The sequence below is a fragment of the Furipterus horrens genome, unplaced genomic scaffold (genome assembly GCF_987537825.1).
Source record: "Furipterus horrens unplaced genomic scaffold, mFurHor1.1.pri manual_scaffold_1, whole genome shotgun sequence".
NCBI classification, from domain to species: Eukaryota; Metazoa; Chordata; class Mammalia; order Chiroptera; family Furipteridae; genus Furipterus; species Furipterus horrens.
This window is the reverse complement of record NW_028327171.1, coordinates 208,274,834-208,296,105: the sequence shown is the minus strand read 5'-3', so window position 1 is coordinate 208,296,105 and position 21,272 is coordinate 208,274,834. Positions and strand designations below refer to the sequence as shown.

The following is a 21,272-nucleotide window of genomic DNA, read 5'->3' as shown; positions in this document are numbered from 1 at the left end:
AGGAGAGAATAAACGTCTGTTGTTTAAGCCATCCAGTGTATGGTATCTTGTTATGGTGGCCCGAGGTGACTGCCAGCCATGTCTCTCACCAAAAGGCAGAGTCTGCTTCTCCTCCTTGAATCTAAGACAGCCCCGCGAGTCTCTTGAATGCAGCAGAAGTGACATTATGACTAACTAGGGCAAGTCCTTCAGAGCTCTTGTAACTGAATTCCTGGTCTCACCTCGTTATTGTTTTTGAGGCATCATGTAAAGAAGTCTGAGGACTGCTGGAAACCCATGTAGAGAGAAACCTTTCGGTTTGAAACATGACAAGGGGGAAAGGCCCGTGAATGTGAGGAAGCTAGAGGAGAGAGGAGACTGAGTTGCAGCATCCCACTGGGGGCCTGCACAGGAGTGAGGCCATCTTGAATCCTGTAGCTGCGTGAGTGAGGTCAGACCGCCTTGGTGGGGCAGAGAACCATCTGAGCTGAACCCTACCTGGCCAACCCACAGAATCCTAAAGAAATAAAATGGTTATTTGAAGCCATTAAGATTGGGATAGTCTGCCAACCAAAATTATATTACCAATACAGGTGGAGTGAGAGAGGGGTATTCAGAGCAGAGAGAATGATTTGACCAATGACACCATGGTAGAAAAATGTGAGTGATTCTGATGGGTAAAACCTTTAGGAACATATCAGAAAAACTGATATAAGGCTAGCAAGGTAGATTAGAGATAGCTTTTATTGTAATAAGTGTTTATTGAGCACTAACTATGTGACTCTCAGCTAAACCCTTCTTACTAGTTAACTACTTAATTCTCACATAAACTTATGAGTAGGTTATACTATTATTATATGCCATTTTACAAATAAGGAAACTGAGGGCCAGAGACTAAGTTACATGCTGAGACTGGAATCTGAACACAGGCAGTCTGCCTCCAGAGCCCATGACCACAACCTCTACATATTTCCTCAGCCAAGGAATTTCAACCTTAGTGATAAACCTGGAATTCTTTTAAGCATGTGGCAGCAGATCCGATCAGTACTTTAGAAAGATTATGCTGGCAGTGGATAGAATCTGGAAACCGAGAGACTATTTAGGACGTCATCGGATGGTCCAGGGATGAAGTGATAAAGGTCTCAACAAGTTTGAAAAGTAATGGGAAAAAGGTGAATAAGAGGGAGATGAGAAAGAAACTATTAATTCCCCCAGGGAATGACTGGATGTGGGATGAGTTCAACGAAGGGAAGGAATCAGAACTCACCCCCATTCCTCTGGCTTTGGTGAGCGAGATTTAGGAGGAAGACTTGCTTTGGGAAGGACAAGAATAAACTGGCTCCAGATGTGCAAGAAGGGATGTGATAATGGGGTATTAAGTGGAAGTTTCTGCCAGGCATTTGAAAACACGTGAGTGGGAACCTGAGACAGTGCCCAAGGCCATTGGTAGATATAGGCTTGAAATTCACCCAGAACTAAGCCCAGCTACACACACCTAGGTGTGTTGCTTAGGGGTCTTGGTTGGCAGCAACAGAAACTGAGTATGGCTAGAAATGGAAAAAGCTCAGAGAAGTCAACTGTGGATCTCTACTCAGATGGGGCAGGGACCATGGTGGTTCTGGGGGTCCACATGGGAAGAATTCACAAATGATCTCATCAAGCTGGGGTGAGTCAGCTCCAATGACTTTCCTCATTCCCTTCAGGATTCAAAGTCCTGGGAGGGGATCCAGTTAGCTTGGTCATGTTCTCATTCCTTGGCCAGGGGAAGTGAAGGCACCTTGACTTCCATTTTTCACAGGGAGGCACACAGAGCAGCAGAGGTGGCTCTCCAAAGCAGACCAGATTCTGCTATCAAGACAGGGGAATAGATGCCGGGTGACCACAAACCAATCAATGTTCCCATCCATGGGGGGAGTGTGAGGAGAAGTGGAGATGGAACAGCAGGTAGGCAATTGCATAGCACCCACATACGGAGGAGGAGGATTTGATGAGCAAAGGATCAGCCTGGATAAGGAACTGGAGGAGAAAGAATAGGCAAAGGAGTTTCAAAACATGGGCAAGACACCGGAGTTACATGCTACTCAGAGATCAAGGGTGGTAAAGAATGATGGAACGCTGCTGGAGCTGGCATTGGGAATGATGGGTAACAGAGCTTTGAGAGAGGCGAGGGAGACACAGTCAGTGATGCAGATAAGAAGACAGGTTGGAGACCTGTGTGGAAGTAGGAAGGCAGCATCTATTGTTTGGGTGTAAAAGGAAGAAGAGCTAGTTTGTTGTTTGAAGGGGTCAGTATCACATGACCCTTGGGGTTTCCGGTCCTATGCGGCCAAATGCAGGATGAGGCAACAGTAAGTTTTCAGTTGTGAGTACACAAAACACAGAGTCGATTCTTGTATTATTGCTTATTCTTCGTTATTGTATCATTTTCCACAACTGTAACCCTTTTGCCCCACCCAGTGTTAGGAGAAAATAATACTCAGCCCGGCACTTAGTAACATCTTTTCTCTGAAGCTCTTGGTGAAAAGTAGTGACGAAAATGGGAAGGTGTGAATTGATGCTCTGGTTTAATCTGTTTCAGAAGTTACAGAAAGAGGAAACTGGAATTATTTGAAAGGCAACTTGAAAGGGAAGTAAAAAGACAAATGCCTTTTATAAGCTTTAAAAAAAATCATAACAATGCAACAGTCTCAGAAACCGATTGTGTAAGCGAACTGTTATAACCGGTCTCCCTTTCCCTGGCTGAAACAATCTTACATAACAGCATTTGCATCTATAATGTGTAACAAGTCATCTTGTGGGGTAATGTATTTTCAATGGGGTAGATGGGAGAGGAGCAGCTATTATTGTCTTACTATCAAAACATTGGTCACTCTTCCAGACAACACACCATCACCCATTGGAAGCTAAGAATAGTTTTTACTTACATACAAGGTCATACTGTTAGGGTGTATGGGGGAACAGGGGGCTGGGCAGGGAGATTTTCATCTTCTTCCAAAGCACTCAACACTGGATCTCTTCCAAGAGAGGAAACGAGACTAAATAGATCATTTGTTTTATTCTGTTTAGGCATTTCTTGCATTTCTCCCAACTGTGGCTTATGGACACAAAGCCAAACTCAGAGACTGGCTGGAGCTGGCTAAACTCCAGATCACTTGTTGTTGTTGTTTTTTTTAACCTTTTAAAGGAGTAAACAATTTGAAGCTCTCTCCAAGGATTATGGCAAGCCACACAACTGAAGGACAAAATGAAATTCTGCACTGAATGTAAAGTTGCAAAGAGGCAGGTAGGAGCATTTAATGATTTGGATTTCTCGAATGGGACCATCGTAGAAAGGCGAGGCAAATGCTGATTAAAAGTGCACATTTGTGAGAAATAGATTTCAAAGAGGGTCGAACACAGGATGAGCTGCTGCTCCTGGATACCAGCGGAGGTGGGAACATAGCTTCTTTGGGGCAGCGCCCTCATGATGGGTGTTGAAGTGCCTGGTGACTTGCGTCTCACTTGAAAGCTTGGGAGATTGCTTCTGTATTCTCTTCGTGGTATCAGGAAGGCCAGTCACGGCCAGCTACGCATTCTGTAATAAGCATAGTTGGTATTCCCAGCATATACGGCTGGTAGAATGGGTCTTTGTCTTGAATCGTTTCCCTTTGGGAGACGCGCATTGGCAGTCCCATCCAACGTCCAAGGAGAGAGAAAGGCACATTCGTGGTTGGGCTTAGTTTAGCATATTAGTTAATGCTGCATCCTGTCTGACTTCAGAATTGACAAGTCATGTACAGTGTTGCTCAAAATGTTCCTTCCATAGTACTGTGGAGGACAGGGAAGTGAATGACTGTCATTAATCTGTAAACAAAAGATGTAAGTCCCAAAGACTCCTGGGGGTCTTTTATATATGAAGAATCTGGAACCTAGATACTCTAACTGGTAAACTGAAACTTTTTTTTCCCTAAAAAATGGTGGTTCCATTAAAACAAGAGACTTAAAGTCTTTAAAATATTATTTGTGCATTTCTTTCAAAAACTTGAGTAACTACATTTTTTAACTTTAGAGTAAGTTTACTAAAAATTAAAAATTGCAAATAATTAACCAGTGTTTGTAATATGCATCAATGTAGCAATGTTAATATCCTGATTGTGATATTAAACTACAATGTTCCCAAGTGTTCCCAATGGGGAAATCTAGGCAAAATTTAAAAGGGACCTCTCTGCATTATTTCTTACAACTGCATTTGAAGTTGCAGTTATCTCAATAAAAACGTTCCGTTAAAACAAGCGGTTGAGATAGAAATGGAGGTGGAGAATCAGGCAGGCTTTTATAACCTGCCTTCACCTACACTTCTTGGTTCTCGTTCCTTTCTCCAACTACTGCCTGGAACGCCTTCCTTCCATGTGGAAGAGGCTCCTCCCAGCTTTTCTAACACACCAAGCTGATACTCACCTGTGGGCTTTTTCTCCTCTAGCTTCTCCCATCCCCCCCTTTTCTTCCCAGCTTCAGCTTGCCCTCCTGACTACACCATCCTGGGGGCAGTAACGTATCATGTCAAAAGTCACTAGGCACTTGTTCCCCAACCTTCCATAATCATTTATTGAACAGCTGCTGGAGCTGTAGTATTGGCTCTAGGCACTAGGGACTGGGTGAGTTGGAAACCATGCTGAACTGGTTTCCCTCCCCCGCTTTTTGGGAGTATATAATCTCATGAGGAAAGGTGGGAGAAAAGTAGCCAAGATACAACCACAAAATAACCAAACCATAATGAGGTCTAGGAAGTTAAGAAATAGGTTGTAGAAGAGAGGAAGCGACTCTCACTCCAGTGGTCAGGGAAGGTTTCCTAGAGAAGGTGACCTTTGACTTGTGACCTGAAGTGTAAGGAGGCAGTCATGAGATCATGAAATGATGGTGCTGGTGGTGGTGTGACATTTCAGGCGGAGGGAACAACAGGGAAAAAGGATTTAAATCCTGGTGTGTCTGTAAATAATGAAACGCATTTTCTTTGTGTGGACTGTTTCCTTTTTATTTATGGACCGAACCTCCCATAGCTTTGAGAGAGGCTGTGAATACCCTTAGGCTAGTCCGGATTTTACGCGTAAAAGCGACTTTCTCACCCCAACACTGGCACACACCGTCTAGCCTGGTCGCCCACGCGCCACTTGCAGATTCCAAGTTGCTCCCATCAGCGGATGCAGCCTCAATTCAAGGCTGTGTTTTAGGAGATTTACCGCGTCTCTTCCTTCCAGCTGTGGCCCTGGGCCTGCCGGCGAGGGTTCTGCACGAAGGACAACATAAATGATGTCATTAAGTTGGGTCCCCACAAAACCTAAGTTGACGCAAAGGAGGGCTGAATACGGGAGATGTGGGTATTATATCTGGAATCCGGACGGTAATTTGCCGCCGGCCCCAGGGGTCTGCGCCTCGCCGTTGCGCACAAGGTTCAGTCCCCTCGGCTGTAGTTACCGGTAGGAAAGGGCTGGATTCCCAGCACTCGGCGGGTTCCTTATGCACCGCAGCCAGAAATCCAGTTTTCTGAATTCCCTAGCCCGCCTTCCGCCTAAAGCGACCAGCTGACGTTCCTCTATCCCCGTGGCCGAAGTCAGCTCTGGGGCGCCCTGCGAAGCACCTCGAGGGGCGATCTGGCACCGTTACCTCCATCACCGGTATCGATGGGCACTGTCCCGGGGCGCTACCCTGTCTCTCCCAGGGGACAGCCAAGAGGACTTGCGCTCTGTCCCAGGGACGCGCCGCGAGCCCTTGGGTCCCTCCTCCTCCCACCCACACCCCGATCCCGGCGACCCACGTGCAGCTTGGCCCTGGCCGGCGCCGCACCTCGGGGTCGCCGCGTCTCCCGGAGATTTCTGGGCGCAGCCCCACGACTGGGACCCCTTGGGGGTGGAATCCGCCCTGTGGCGTCCAGAGTGGGGGCGCCCGGGTGTGCGGGCGCGGGGACTCTGCGGCCCGCTGGCACACAAAGGAGGCGGCGGGAAGGCGGGGCGGGGCGGGGCGGGGGCGGCAGGAAGGGGCGGGGGCCTGGCGGGCGGCGATAAAGCCCCCGCCGAGGCGGCCACTGGCTAGCGCTCTGGGGCGCACGGGCTGCTCCGGCTACGAGGAGTGTGCAGACGCCACCGCCTCTTCCTTCTCTGACCCTCCTCCTTGCTGCTGCCGCCGCCGCTCTCCGGCCTCCGACTCCCCGCCCCGCCGCCACCCGGCTTCGGCTCGCGCCGCGCTGCCCTCTGCGGCCGCCAACTGAGGATCCCGAGCGAGGGGCGGTGAGTACGGGCTGCGCGTCCCGGTCGATCCCGGGCGTCCGGGGCCGGGAGGGGAGCAGCTGCCGCTGCCATCTGCCCCGGGGACAGTCCCTCGCGCGCCGCCGGCTCCCCGCCGCGACCTTTCGCTCGGCCGGGAGGCTGCGGGGCCAGTGGGGCCCGGGGGCGGCGACGTCGAGGCGGAGGAACTTTCTCAGTCGCCCTCCGGCTGCCGCGGCCAAGGCTGCGTGCGCGCCCCGGCCCCTGTGCCCGGGACCCGGGCAGGGCGAGGAGGGGCCGCGCTGCTGGGGCGCCCAGGTGTGCCCGCAGCTGGGCGTCCTGGGGAACGCGGGGTTTCTGCCGGTGTATCCTAGCTGGCGCCCGTAACCCTGAACCTGAGGGTACCCAGGTACTCGCGGGCGTCCCCTACCCCGTACTTTGCATGTGCGCCGCTCTGCAGGGAAAGACAAACGGACTCTACTTATTGTTCCCACCGCCTGAGCAAGGTGGAGGTGACCAGTGGTTTGGGGGAGAGCCTTTAAATTGGCCTCTGTCACCCGTTTTAACCCTATGGAGCAGGTCTCTGCTATTATCATCTTCTACAAATGGTCATTGCGATGCTGATCTGTGACTACTGTACAGGTAAGGTGAAAGTACTCAGGAATTCTGGGCGGAATTGGGCGTGCGTTCACGAGCTGATTGGGGAGAGAAGGCTCCGATTACATAAGACAGACAGCGCTCTGCCTTAGGTATTGTGGAAGATGCTGTGGAAGGTGTTAGTGTTTTAGCGAACGAAAAACAATCTTCACGTGTGTCTCTCTTGAGAAACCTCAAATGCTGCTGTCTTGCTTTGACTACTGCGCAGAGAGCATTCTTATATTTAGCATCGACATGAAAAGGTGTTTGAAGGTTTGACTTCCTCTTGCAAGCCAGGAAGCAGTTAACTTCTCTGAACTGTACAGGAACAATTTACGCGATAATTTTTCACATTGGAGATTTTTATATCAACAGTTGAACAGAGAAAACTGGAAGAAATGTAAGCATTGGTATTGTGTCTGTATCTAAAGCGCACTTCCAAAATCGAAGACACTTTCAGGGCTACCTGCATATCTAGATCAGTAATTATGTGCTGTTTGCAGTATTTCAGCTATGCAAACGAAGAAGGTGTTAGCCTAAATCTAAGGTTTCTTTCAATCCTTAAGTTTTGATTCTCTATTAAAATAATATTTGAAAATGTTGTTCAGTGCAGAGCTATTATTGAAGGTCCTCAAGATGTCATCTACTTTCTAGTCTTTAAAAAAAAAAAAAATCAATCTATGCCAAAAATGCCTGCCTCCCATGAACTTCACATATTCGTGTAACTTTTAAAGGACAAAAAGGACTCTGTCTGAAAAGGATGTTAATTTTCGGTTCCAGACATAGGGGATTAGGTACTAACTAATCAGACTGAGGTGGCAGAGTTGGAAATGAGATGGTGACTTAGCCAGGTCCCGGCTACTCCTCTCTGTGGCTTCCTCAGCCACCTGGTTATCCTCCCACAGCACCATGGACTTTGGCTCCTGGGCTTTCTCCCCTCCCATCCTAGAGTCTATGTGGGGGATGCTCTCAATCCTCGACCGTCTCTAGTCCAGTGACCTCCGCCCCGTCTAGCTACTGAGTACTCTACACCCAAATCCTGCCCTCACCTGGAGTTGCTCAACTTGTGAAATAAGAAAGTTCAGCATTTCAGTGTCTCTGAGCAAACCTTCCACTCCCACTTCAACTCTTCTTCAACACAAGAGGTCTCTTCCCTGCCTCCTTCCTTTTTGGCAGGTGACTTTATGGCCCACTCTACCCAGTAAGTAGGGCCACTCGATTGAAATCACTCCATGTCCTACCCCATCTCCCTCCTACAGACTTTTCTGAATTGACCCAGTCATTCAAGAAATCTTCTTAAGCGTCTACTGCGTCCAGGCATTAGCGCATGGTAAATATAGAAGATCCTTCCTCTCTTTGAATTGTTGTTCATTTGGAAAGAAACAAAGAGCAAACCGAATTATGCTCTGATAAAATGCATTGTGATAAAGCATAAATAGGGTAGAATAACAGAAAAAAAATTAAGTTGGGGCGGGGAGCTTAGAGAAGGTGAGAGAGAAGGCCTCTCTGTGGTGGTGCCTAATGTCTCTCTATGAACTCTTTATTTTAATAGTAGCTTTAAAATTCCATCACCTTTTTTACCCCAACATCCTCTCCTCATCTCTAGCTACCACCATGTCTCCCTGGGCTTCTGAAATGAGTTAACACTTCCCCGGTCATCCCCTCCTTCTGAGCTCTCCGCAAGCTGACCACAGTCTCCCCAAAGTAGCAGACCCCCTAATTCCTGAAAGAGTCACCGTATGGATGCTCTCCAGACCTTGTTGTGGAATTAGATGCGGACCTTTCCTTCCTTTTCGCTGCTTTCTTCTTTCTCTGGTTGTCATCTCCTCCTGCTTTTCCTTCTGCCTTCCTGGCACTTCCTGGGGTGACGCAGGGCTCTGTCCTTATTCCTCCTCTGATCTACATAGTCTTTGGATGACCATGTGCTCGCAGCTCCAACTATCACCAAGTACAGAGGGAGTCCCAGATTGGTGTCTCCAGCTAGTTACCTACAGGCTGGTGGACTTATCCATGCCCCTTAGGCAAAAAACCTACAGAAAGTCCAAAACTGGTTTTAGTTATCCTCCTCCACCCTAGACCCAGTTCATCCTTAGTCAAAATGTGTCCCTCTTAGCCATCTATCTATCTATCCATCTATCTATTTATTCGTCACGGCTCTACTATTCACCAAGGTGCTAAAGCAGGAACCTCACGATGATGCTGGACCCTTCCACGGTCCCCACATTCAGACAGCTGCCAGGTCGTGTTGCTTCTCCAGGCCGTGGACTCCTGGGACCCTCTGCTGTCCTCAACGCTGGCCTTGCCCTGCTTTAGAGTACAGAAATGGCCAAATGGTGGCCAGTGTGCCTTTTACAGCTGGCAGATGTGTTGTTGGCCTGGACAAAGTATACAAACATTGAGTTATATTTAGAAATATTAACGTGTCACTTGGATTTATAGCTTCTCTTAAAAGTCATAAGACCTGGAACATGAGGCTTATGTTCCCCTGTGGCAACGCTTGGCTGCCATGGACTTTCCAGGGCCTCCTGGACCTGCGGTCCTCACTTACAGCAGCTTCCTGGCTCCCATGGGCTCTGACCTAGCGACCGCAGGCTGGGAGACCATTGCTAGGGAACGATGACAGCCTGTGATTCCCTTGTCGCTCACTACCTGGTTCCCTGCCTGGTTTCTCGCACCTGGTTTTACACCCCTTTCAACCGTCCTCCATGCTGCTTTTGGGATGATTTTCCTCCTGTCCCTCAAACCCAAATCTGCTTGTGTCCCTCCTGATATAGCGCAGTGCCTCCCTCTCATCTCTGGGACAAGCCCTGACTCTGAAGGGGTGGTTGTGTGGTATCACAGGTTAGGTGTTTGACTGAAAGGTGAGCTCTCTGTCCCCTTTCTATGGTGTCAAACCCACGTTTCTGTAAGGGCGGTAATCAATACAGAAATCTAGTGTTACATCTCCCCTGTCAAGATGCAGTCTCTGCTGTTTACACACCATTTCATAGACCTCGTCACCTGCCCACGTTCTCACGGCCTCCCTGGGAGGAAGTGGGGGAACTAAACATGGAGGTGCCAGCTGCCCCGGGAGCGCTCAGCCTTGAGAATGGGGTGGGCCCCGCTGAACACACAGTCCCAGAGTCACTCAGTGGCCTTTGGACACTCCTGGCCCAGAACTCGTCCGCACTCAGCCAGGGCATGTTCCACAGTGCTCCACTTCCCCCACAGCGACACCCCAGGCTGCCGGCCATTTGCCATGGCCTGACCAAGTCTGTGTTTTCTCCAGCCTCTTCCCACCTCCCTGCCTCGTGCCCTTCCCCAAACTTCATTTTCTTGGAAAACTGAACTTCCTGCAGACTCCTCACACCCTCCTTGCCTTTGCCACTATTCAACCTCTGCCTAGAATTCTTTTTCTCCATCTTCTGTCTGCATTTTCTGGGTAACTTCCCCCTTTTTCAAGACTCAGGTCCTGTATCACCTATTCCCAAAAGTCCTTCCTGAAAAGCGCTACCCCCAACCCTCCGTGGCAGATGAGTCGCGTGTGCACATACACATCCCCGCTACCCTGTGGATGCCTCTGATGGCAGTGACTGTGTCATAGCAACATGCCTTACCCGCCAGACTAAGTGCTGTGCACCCATGCCTGGATTTAGCTTCATTTGCACCCATAGTGGTGCATGAACCAAAGGTGTTTAATGGATGTCTGAACTAAACTACGTATATTCCTTTTTGTTATAAATTCGCTGTATGTTCATGAAAGAGTGTTTGCTTTTCAGGCTTGAAGGGGAGTTCTCCCACAGATCTCCACCCCAAGTTCTGGTACTTCTGCAGTTATTATACAGGGGTGAGCTTCAGTAGGTTTGCAATTGTTCATATGGAAAAAGAGAGTCAGGTTATGATTATTACAATGGCTTTATGATCTCTGTTTTGTGTACTCACATCTCTAAACCTACTCTTGCCCCACCCTGTGTATCTTCACATTAAACAAACAAACAAAAAAACAACAAACTTTAATCAACCATGTCTTCTGAGATTGAACATTACTTAAGAAAAAAAGCAGAAGGGAAAAAAAAAGCAGAAGTTTAATACAGAAGGGCTTCTGTGTCTGTTCACTTCAGTTATCCTCATCTGAACCTTTTCTTGGCTTGGTTATGTCTTCCTTGAGTTCCATTGGCTGGGTTGTACACTCTGTTTCATGATTCGCACAAGGTAGGAGAATGCGTTCTGCTTTATTTCCATTAACTTTCTCAATGATGGTGCTGCATACCCTCTTGCTGACTGTGTTTCCTCCCATAGTATTATTTTGGCTAATGTCTTCAGCCAAGGGTGTGGGACGAGCCCTGGGTTGGAAGAGGGTCTGAGCTGTGCCTGCAATGATTTGTGTAGTTGACCATCTAAAACTTAATTTCTTTGTCTAGACAATGGATCAGTGGGTGTGTTGAAATAATGATCTGAAAGGTGTCTTATTTTTTTTTTAATGTAACTTCTGGGCTCATTTTCTTTTCTGATCCAGCTTTCTCATAAATAAATATCAAGTCTGGAGGATTTTTTTTTTAATGTATTGTTTTATGTTTTCTACATGAAATTCTTCTTTTTCTTTTCAACCTATGAAGTTATTCAGCATGGCTCGTTGGTACTCCGAAATAGCCCTGAGGGCCAACGTGAAGGTTTGATTTGTATTCCCACTTGGAGGGATTTATAAAAATATTAAATAAATTGTGTGCCATATATTTGGTTCTTCTTCATAAACCATTATCTCTTCCCATAAATATGCCCATCTTTTTGTTCCAAAACTATCTTTCTTCATGAATAGATTGCATGTCTGATCTGAAAATCAATACTGAGTTAAAACAGAAACAAAACCAAAAACCTTTGGTGTGGAATGGAGTCAAATGCAATAAACTACATCTTTCAGTTATTTGTCGTCGATGAGTTCACAACTTGTCTAAGCACCCTGAAAGATTAGTATGAGTTTATTTCTCTTCAGAGAAATGCCACCTTTCACCCACCAGGGTAAGTCTATTTGCAGTCAATGACTCTCCCCTTATTCCGGGTAGATTTCTAGTTCTGGAGGTAAGCCCAGTCCAGAGAAGTTGGGGCTTTTCGTGCATATGGATGGCTACTGAGCCTAAGCAATCTTCTATTTGAAATTCCATTAATGCGTTTGGACAAACATGTCCGCTACTTCATCCTTGAATTCTTTCAAAGGTTGGGATGGACGTGCCCTAGTTCAAGATTAGATCGGGCACACCCCACACTCCTGCTTCAGTTTGACCTCAGACTTTGTCCTTTGCTTCAGAAGATAATTCCAGAACTGGAATCTACCATGCCTGTCTATTTTTATCAGTTCATTCTTGAGAGAAGGATAATGTGCAGGAGATTTTTGTGTAAAAGGAAAAAAAAAAACCTTTGAGAAGGCTGAAGGATTTCTTGTAGTGACTGCAAATCTCAGTAAATAGACTGTTTTTTAATGTCCCCCTGAACCCTGGAGTGACAACTGTGGGAACCTGGGGGATTAGCATTATTAGTTCTTTCTCCTTCATTTAGTGCTAACTAATATAGCTCTAGGAAAAAAAAACAAAACTGTTTGTTTTTAGCCTATGCGTTCATGGATCAAATCTTGAAAGTGAGTGTGGGTATGTGAGAGAATTTAACACCAAATGCGAAATCCACTTAAAATGAGTGATTGTAAATGAAAATCGATTTTTCTTCCGTTTAAGAAAATGCTGTGTAAATAATGGCAGTGTTTGCTTCCTCTACTAGTTTTTTTTTTTTTTTTTTTAAGTAAGGAATCCACTTAGGAAGAATACTGTTTCGATGATATGAGGTATTAACTACTGAAGTATCTTTTGGCTAAAAGTGCGGAAACCCATATCAAAATAAATTGACACAAGAACATGGAGTGCAAGGTGGAGCTCTTGGTTTGCATCACTGGCCCTGAGGCCCTGGTGGAGGTGTCTTTGGCCCTGGAGGTGACCGGTATGGGGAGACTCAAGGCCTTAGGCCTCTGTTTTTTCCCTCCCCAGCTCTCGTTTCGGGAGGCGGTCTGCATCCCGCGACCTGGACGGCAGGTAGCTTCAGGCTCACTCCCCGAGTCTCACCACCAAAGAGGCAAAAGGGCCTTTCTGCCAGTTCCAGTGGGAAAAAAAAAAAATCCTCGGGAGGCACTCTGATTGGCTCAGTTTGGGTGACGTGCTTTTCCCTGGACCAATGGCTGCGGTCAGGGGGGTGGGATAGTATCCCTGGCCAGAGTCTGAGTCACATGCGCAGGCATATGGACAGGCGTGGAAGGAGCGTGGAGAGAGGTGAGCTGGCCGGGCAAGGGACCCCAATGCCCTTCGTTTTCTCAGTTGGCAGGGGCTCTGTGTTGTCTCCTCCAGCCACGGGTCTGCTCGTAGGAGAGAGACAGTGTCCTGTCCACTCATACAGTTGGGCAAGAAGGGTGCGGAGCGGCCCAAGCGTCCTCGGTGGCACCTGCAGCCTGGGTGTGTCCGTGCCAGAACCTGAACCCAGGTCTGTAAGCGGGTGAACTGCGCTGATAGCCACGAGTGTTCAGTGATGTACAGCCCATCAATTTTTCTGACTTCTCAAAAAAAAAAAAAAAAAATTCCTGTTCCACAATATGCCTCCTCTCAAAAGACCATCTTCTCACTCTGCTGCGTGATATCGCAGTCCAAACGCAGCGGACAGGACGAGGCCAATATTTTTGTGTTATGTTTGGAGTAATGTGTTTACGCCTTGGATCCCCACCCCCCCTGGAGTTTTTTCTTGGCACTTGTTTTGTCATGGGCCTCGAGCTCTAAAATTAATACTGACCTTTCGGGCGAAAAGGTAAAGTGCATGTATCCGGAGTCCAAGGGGATAACTCAAGCGGAGCTGGATAAAACTCCACACCGCCAAAGAAAAAGAGGGACAGGATCGTTAAAAGATGCCTAATTGAACTCCACACACGTGTGAAGACTTAGCTTAGAATATCGTTTGAGATGTAACTTTTCATAGTATTTACAGTTCTTTTTGTTTGTTTTTGAAAGATTTAACTTTATTTCAAAATTTGTCACATCTAAGTAGGGGATGTTCCCCTCCTCCTCCCCTTCATAATATAGTGACGTAATTAGGAGGATGGAGGGTTTGGGGGCAGTGGTGTTTGGTCTGAACCTAGATTTGCTCAGTTACTAGCTGGAGGCCAAGAGGTCATAGCCAATTTGCGAAACTTTTTCCAAAGCCTCTATTCCTTCATCTGTGAGCTGGGTGTGAAGAGAACCACTTCTTAAGTCTTGTGAGGGTGAAGTAGAGAGTACCCATTAGGTGCTGAGCACGGGGGCTAGACTGCAGCTGACTTCCAGGGCACGTGGTGGTGATGGGGCTCTGTTTGTCCAGGTGACACTCATGTTTTCAGTCTGTCTTTGACCTAGTGAATGAACGACTTGCTCATGTGACTTGCTCTGTGTGTTCACATGCTTTGATTTCAGACTCCTTTCCTGTAACACTCTTGGTTGGCAGCACTCCCAGCGATCAGCTAGTCATCTGTCCTTCCCACAGCCTTCTGGGTCTTCCAGGACTGGCTGTGGAGCCAAGGATGGGCCATGCGTGAAATAAACCCCCTCTTACTCCTCCCGCATGAGGAAATGTGAACAGCTGTCTTACCAGGAGGTCTTTCTAGGCACATTAGCCTGAAATCCTCTTTATCGGTACTTATTATAAATGCTTCTAGGGGCTGCATGATGAAAAGGGATTTTTATTCTATTTCTTCTTTATTTATATTGTTGACACTATTACTGATGTCCCCATTCCCCACTCCCCGTTGCTCACCTCCACCCAGCCCCCAACTCCCCAACCCCTTTTCTCTGGCAATTACCACACTGTTGTTTGTGTCCATATGTTATGCATGTATATTCTTTGGCTAATCCCTACACCTTCTTTCACCCAGACCCCATCTTCCCCCTCCCCTCCAACAGCTGTCTATCTGTTCCATGTATCCATGTCTCTGTTTCTATTTGGTTCGTCAGTTTATTTTGTTCGTTAGATTCCATATATAAGTGAGGTCATATGGTATTTGTCTTTCATGGCAAAGTAATTAAAGACAGATTTAATAATTATTGCCTGAGCTCATGACTTCACAACTGCCAAATGTTGGATGTAGTATTAGTTAAGGTAATGCTAGTTGCTGTAACAAATAAACCCAAACATATGTCATGGCCCAAATATAAGGGAGGGTTAGTTTCCACTTGTATAAAGCCTCAAATGGGGGTATCATTTTCCAACCTGGTAATTCAGTGACAGTCTCTTTTCACCCTGGGCTCCGCTGTATTTTATAGCTGGTTTCCAAGGGCATGGTGCTTGTCAAAGTCAAGCTGGTGGAGCAGGAAGATGATGGAGGATTGTCTGTGGTGGGTTTCAGTGGGTCAGATCTGAGAGTGGCGTGTATCACTTCTATTCCCATTTCACTGACCATACTTCAGCCTGATGGTCACTCCCTCCTGCAGTGGCAGCTGGGAAATGTAGTCCAGTTCTGTGCATGGGAAGAAGAGGAAATGGGTTTCCTGAGGAAGTAACTACTTTCTGTTAAGTGAAATTTTATGAGGATTGTGAAAGACCACTTTAAAAGTAACACGCTCAGTAATATGCTGTGGGGATTAGGAATATATTTTTATCTGTGAGGGCAACTGTCCTGATGCTCCATGCAGGGCTTCTCATGGCTCAGGATAGGCGTTTCAGGGACAGTGTCACACAAGAATTTGAAAAGTGCCATATCAGGAGCAACTTAGAAGAGAAGGAGCTAATGTGCTCAGGAAAATTGTTAGACGGCTCAAAAAGTGATGGCCAGCATGTAGAAGATGCCTGGGAAAACTCTGAAGTAAACTGCTTCATGGAAGGTGGGAATGGAAGGAAAAGTACTATTTCCAAATCATAATGTGTGTGGTTTTACATATTGGTCATGACATTTATTTAGTCAGGTGGACCAAAACTTGGGTGGGAGTGGAGAGGGGCTGTCGGGTATCTTCTCATTGGGAAAAGAGGGGAGGTGTCTTATCTGGGAAATATCACACATTAAGGCACAGGGATTTAGAACTTCATTGAAGAAAGTGCTTTCTGCAGGAAGCAGTACCCTTACAGTGTGGAAGGAGGTCGTCAGATGTGCTGAAAACATCGTTCTGTCCGTGGGAACCTAAAAGGAGAAGCGAAAGTTCCAGAATGGGATCAATGCTCATCCTGAGCACTGACTGAGAGAACAAAAAAGCACCTGGAGGGATTGAACAGAGAGAGAGACAGGGGATGCAGCATCTCCACCGTCTCTCTGGGAGAAGCCTCTGGCAATGTGTGGCGTGTGGTGGCGGGCATATGCATGCGGTCTCTCACCCATTTCTTACGGCGTGATGTGGGCGGATGACTTAGTCTGCCTACATCTCAGATACCTCAACTGTATCCATTCAATGAGATGACATACAAACAGTAGGAGCTTTATAAATGCTCCAGCCACCCCCCCCCCCCATCTCCTAGGCAGCTACCCACCAGCTCCATTGTTGGTGAGCCATCTTCTCCATGACTGGCTATGAGAAATTGGAGAGATGTTCTGTCACTATAAAATTGTGACAAAAAGTGGCTGAGCCTCCTCCATCCCTACAGATTCCTTGGTGTAGTAGCTTAGAGCAGAGGTTAGACTAGAAGAACTTTCATGACGTCACTGATCTTTAATTCCAGAAATTCTTGTTCTTCTGCCTTAGCTTTGGATGTGGGGAGGTAAAAAGGGGCTCATCCTATGAGGAAAAGTCCTTGTGGTGCCTAAGACTTGTCATGTCGTTTCTCAGGACAGTGTCTCATGCAGTCCTCTGAGGTAGAGGATGGGGGAGGGGATTAGCATTGATTTTATAACTGAGGAAACTGAGTCATGGAGCAGGTATGTGATTTATCTGAAGCAGGTAGGTCTAGGACTAGACAAGAGGCCTATTCCACTATTGTGTTAAAGTAGACACAGGTTTCTTTTCTTCTTTTTTTAATCCTCACCTGAGGACTTCTTCTTTTTTTTTTTTTTTTTTTTTTTATTGCTCTCAGAGAGAGAGGAAGGGAGAGAGAGAAACATCAATGTGAGAAATAAGCGTCAGTTGGTTGCCTCCCTTCAGTTACGGGATGATGCTCCAACCAACTGAGCCACACTGGCCACGGGAAATGTGGGCACAAGTTTCTTCTGGAAAGTAGCTGGATACCTCTCCTAACCACACCAAATGCCTTCAGTGGGCACCAGCGGGGACCTCAGCAAAGACACTCAGGCTAGAGGAAGAACCTCAGTATTTGGGGGACTAAAGCCAAATTTGAAATCATGCTTCCCATCACTTCAGGCAGTTTCTAGGGTTTGCAGAACTTTTCTTGTCACATGGTTGCTGGGGGTGGGGGGTGGGGAATAACATGTAAATATAGAGTGGTCATCTTCTTAAATATGTCTTTGGGATTTTATATGTTTACAAACTGTATTGAAGAAAGTGAGCAAAGGACCAGAGATAAAAGCAGAGGAGACCTTCTTAGAGTGGTTCCTAATTATCTTCCCCACTTCCCGCTCCCTCTTCCCACTGCAGAATATTCCTGGAGCCTGTGCCTATAGATACAGCTATCTTTATTTACTTGTTTAATTTACTTTGGGCAATGTCTCTCTCATATACTATTCCCCCAGAAGTTAAAATGATGGAACCAGGGACTCATTACCTCCTAGACACCTTCCCAGCTTCCTTTGCATAACTACTTTACAATACTTGTAATACGCGCCCCAAACTTATGCTGAAGGAGGCGGACTGGCTAAACCTGTTTGGGTCTCTTGTGCCACATCTGGATAGAGAAGGGACTTCATTACAAGAACCAGAGTGGGAAACTGAGAAAGAAGAGATGAAGGCGTACCCAGGTAACCCGGATTCCCCTCTGTGGCTGCCAAAACTTATCTGAGAATGTCCCTGGTCATCCAGTGAAAAAATAGAATCCATTTTTTATGCGAAATCTGTAATAGATTTGGAGAGGCGGTAGGAAGGCTGTTGCCTGTCTGCTTTGCTAAATCATTCACCTCTGAACTTTCATAAATGAACCTACGCGAAGACATCGGGTGTGTTGGGAAGCTAACGGAGCTCCACTTGAGCTCGTCCTTTGTCTTCTTCCTTCTCAGGTTTTGAAACAAGCTCAGCGCTTTCCTGCCTTCCCTCCATTTGCCCTGGGGAAAACAGTGTTGTAAATAAATACTCAGTGGTGCCAAAGGGAGAAGGAAGAACATAAGACGGGTCATTGAATGGTGCTACATTTTACTTGTGTGGTGTCCGAGAGGCTGAACGCAAAAGGCACACCAGGGTGCCACCAGAATTTTTAAAACATGCGACACCTGACTAATTAGTCAGGGGCACTGACTTCCTTTCCCTTCGATTGTCAAAGAAAGAATTGACAACAGCCGACGTAACAATAGCCGTCGGGTGTGAACGCATCAAAATTATACCTCTTTCGTCTTGTCCGAGCTGCAGAATTTTAGTAAGTGGTTTCTGTGTGCCATGAGATGGAAAAGGTTGCGAATCAGTGGCCTAGGGAGAGTCACAGCATGAAGCGTAGACGATAAGCCAGATTTTACCAGCACCCCCGGAGCTGTGGCAGGTCAGAGAGACTGACAGGAACCAGATGTAAGAGATGGAAGAATGGAAAGATGGCCCCTTGACCAATGAGCATGTTCCGCACATTACCAAGAGGCCCACTTGTTACAGGAAGGTTAATTGATCAGTACAGTATCAAAGCAATTAAGAGAGGTGATGGGTGAGCTCCCCGTGGCCCGTAGGACAGTTCCTAGTCAATCGGAGTTCCACGCAGCAGGTGCCTTCGTCTGCAGCGGTGGGGGATATCTGTCTTAGTTACAGATAATATAAGACGTTATGGAATCATGGCACAGACTGACAGAGGTAAGAGGGGCGGAGGGAAGGGGCTGCTGTTTGAAAGAAGGTGAAGGGATTAGTCAAGGAACGTATGCGAAGGACCCATGGGCATGGACAACAGGGTGGGGATTGACTGTAAAAGTGGGGGTCAGGCTGGGCGGAGGCAGGGCAAAGGGGGGAAATAATTGCAACACCTGTAGCAGCGTGAACAATAAAACAACAAAAAAGGACGTTCACCCTTAATGAAAGGTTATTGAAACATAATTTCTGAGTCCCGCTGCGGTTTCTAATTCAGTTTCTTAATTTATGGAACAAAACCTAAGGGTTAAAAGTTTCTTTATCTAATAAATAACACTAAGTTGTGAGTATTACTTTCATTCATTTGCTAAATATGCATCAGGTGTCGACTGTGTTATTTGACTTTAAATTCCCATGCTTTTAATTCTTTGCTAGTTTATCATTTGTCGGCTGCCATGGTCTTGTGGCTAGCAGGGTAAGTTATGGGCACTTTGCTGATGTTCACCTCCTACTGATTTGCTGTATGGAGGGACATTAACAATCAAATTTAATGTGGTTGTATGTAAAGTAAAGGCGAAGTGAGACCTTCCTTGTTTGCCTGGAACTCTTAATGCTACCCAGCATGTTCAACCTTGTTTCTAAGTCCTTTGAGTACTTCTAGCCTCTGTTCACCTGCAGCTCCAAAGGTCAGGCTGGGCTTTCCCTTCATCCGTAATGTCTTCCATTGTGCTGAGTTGTAGTGCCGGCCCCCCGAAACTGCATGGTTAACCAGGAAAGCTCTAAAGCTCTATTAGAAATGGAAGACTATCATGAATGGTGTCACTCCCCTTTTACCCTGACCTCACGTCTGGGCACTCCTTCTCTGACACATGTTACTTCGACAGTCCCTTCCTTCATCATTGTTACAGACTCTGCCAACTCCCATCTGATCAACCATCGAGAATATGGAGATCCTCTCTAACTGCAGGGCAGTGCTGTGAGCACATAAGAGATCACCACTTGGGCTCCCGAGTGAAGGATGGAGTGAAGGATGTTATACATGGTCCCTTCTTCCCGGCAGGCATCCTGCTGGTGTTTTGGAGATTTTCCCAGGAAACACAGCCATTGTTTTGAAAGTCACTCAAAGCATTAAAATCTCAGGTCATCAATTCATAGCAGGAAAATTTAGGAGTGGTTGGAGCTTCAGGCAAGCAGTATTGACTTAAATGTGTGGAGCACTTTAAGACAGCATTTGATTGTACATTTTAAAATAGAGAGCGCAAATTGAAATTCCTCCTGGGTGCTTTAAATCATGCATTATATGTGCAATATTTTCAATTAGCCGCAGGAAAAAAAAATTTGTTCCATGCGGCTCTGTTTTTACAGCTGGGAATTGCTCTGAGAACACAATTGACTATTTCATACATGTAAGATTTAGTTAAATGACTCATGGGTCATTTGCAATTTAACCAACAATTGAAAATATTGTTGCCGCGTGGCAGGTAAAATGAGGACGTCGTTTTGCATTCCTGAAGTCCATTTTGCTCCAAGCTCAGCTGCCTTCCCTTCGTCCGGGGGCAGGCGTGGACAGGGGTTTAGAGCAGCATTGAGATGCAGTCTTTCACATGTCATTCCTGGCTTGTGCCACACCATGGACAGAAAGAGCATGCTCGACTGCCTGAGGATTCAGGGGGATGGTGCTCTTGGGAAGGACCCGGAGCACTGAGGCGTTCTCTGTCTCTCTCCTGTTTTCATGTCCCAGACATGAGACGTCAGAACAGCTAGGAGGAGCCCTAGCTCTTCTCGGACTTCCTGTTTCTCCCCACCCCAATTCCTTGCCGCCTGTGGGCCCTCGGACATCACTGAGAGTACGGATGCAGAAAGCTGAGTTGAGTCTCAGGAGGGACCAGCCACGCCCTCCATGGTGGACCATAAACATGACTTGGCATTTTGGAATGCGTGTTCCCCCTGAAATGATGTTGTCAACAGTGGTACTGTGCTAAAATGCATTGTTGCTCATGCGATTCGGACAAAGTATGGGTTAATCAGGCATTTTGTGGGCAACATTAAAGTCTTAACCACCAGTTTTTACTTTTTCTCTGGATCACTGGTTCTCAGCCAGGGGCGATCCTCCCACTCTCCTCCAGGAACATTTGTCAGTGTCTCAGATTTTTAATTTGGTTGTCACAATAGGGAGCAGGGATACTAGCATCTAGTGGGTAGAGGCCAAGGGTAATGCTAAACAACCTATAATACACACACGACAACTCCCGCCACACAGAATTATCCCGCCTAAAATATCAATAGAGGCAATGTTGTGAAAGCGTGCTCTAGAATTTCTTTTAAAAAATGACTTCCCCAAGTAACTGAGATTGTAACCTGCTTTTAAAATGGTGGCTTCTGTAATCAATGTTAGTATGTGAAGTGAATTACGTTTCTCGTGGGCCTGCCTTCTTCATCAATGCCTGGATTACATGGAGAGCACCTCGGTGTTCCATGTGCCATGTTAGGTGCTGGGGAAGCGTGGTGAACAGGACAGACCAGGTCCCTGTCC

General features: G+C 46.8%; 1 protein-coding gene across 1 annotated transcript in view; it reads left to right on the top strand.

Moving 5' to 3' along the window:
• Window positions 1-6,122: 6,122 nt before the first annotated feature.
• Window positions 6,123-21,272, top strand: part of SERPINE2 (serpin family E member 2) — a 58,406-nt gene continuing 43,256 nt past the window's right edge. The window contains exon 1 of the mRNA XM_090284658.1: window positions 6,123-6,239. The gene's annotated coding sequence lies outside the window, so the exon portion shown is untranslated. The remainder of the gene's footprint in view (window positions 6,240-21,272) is intronic.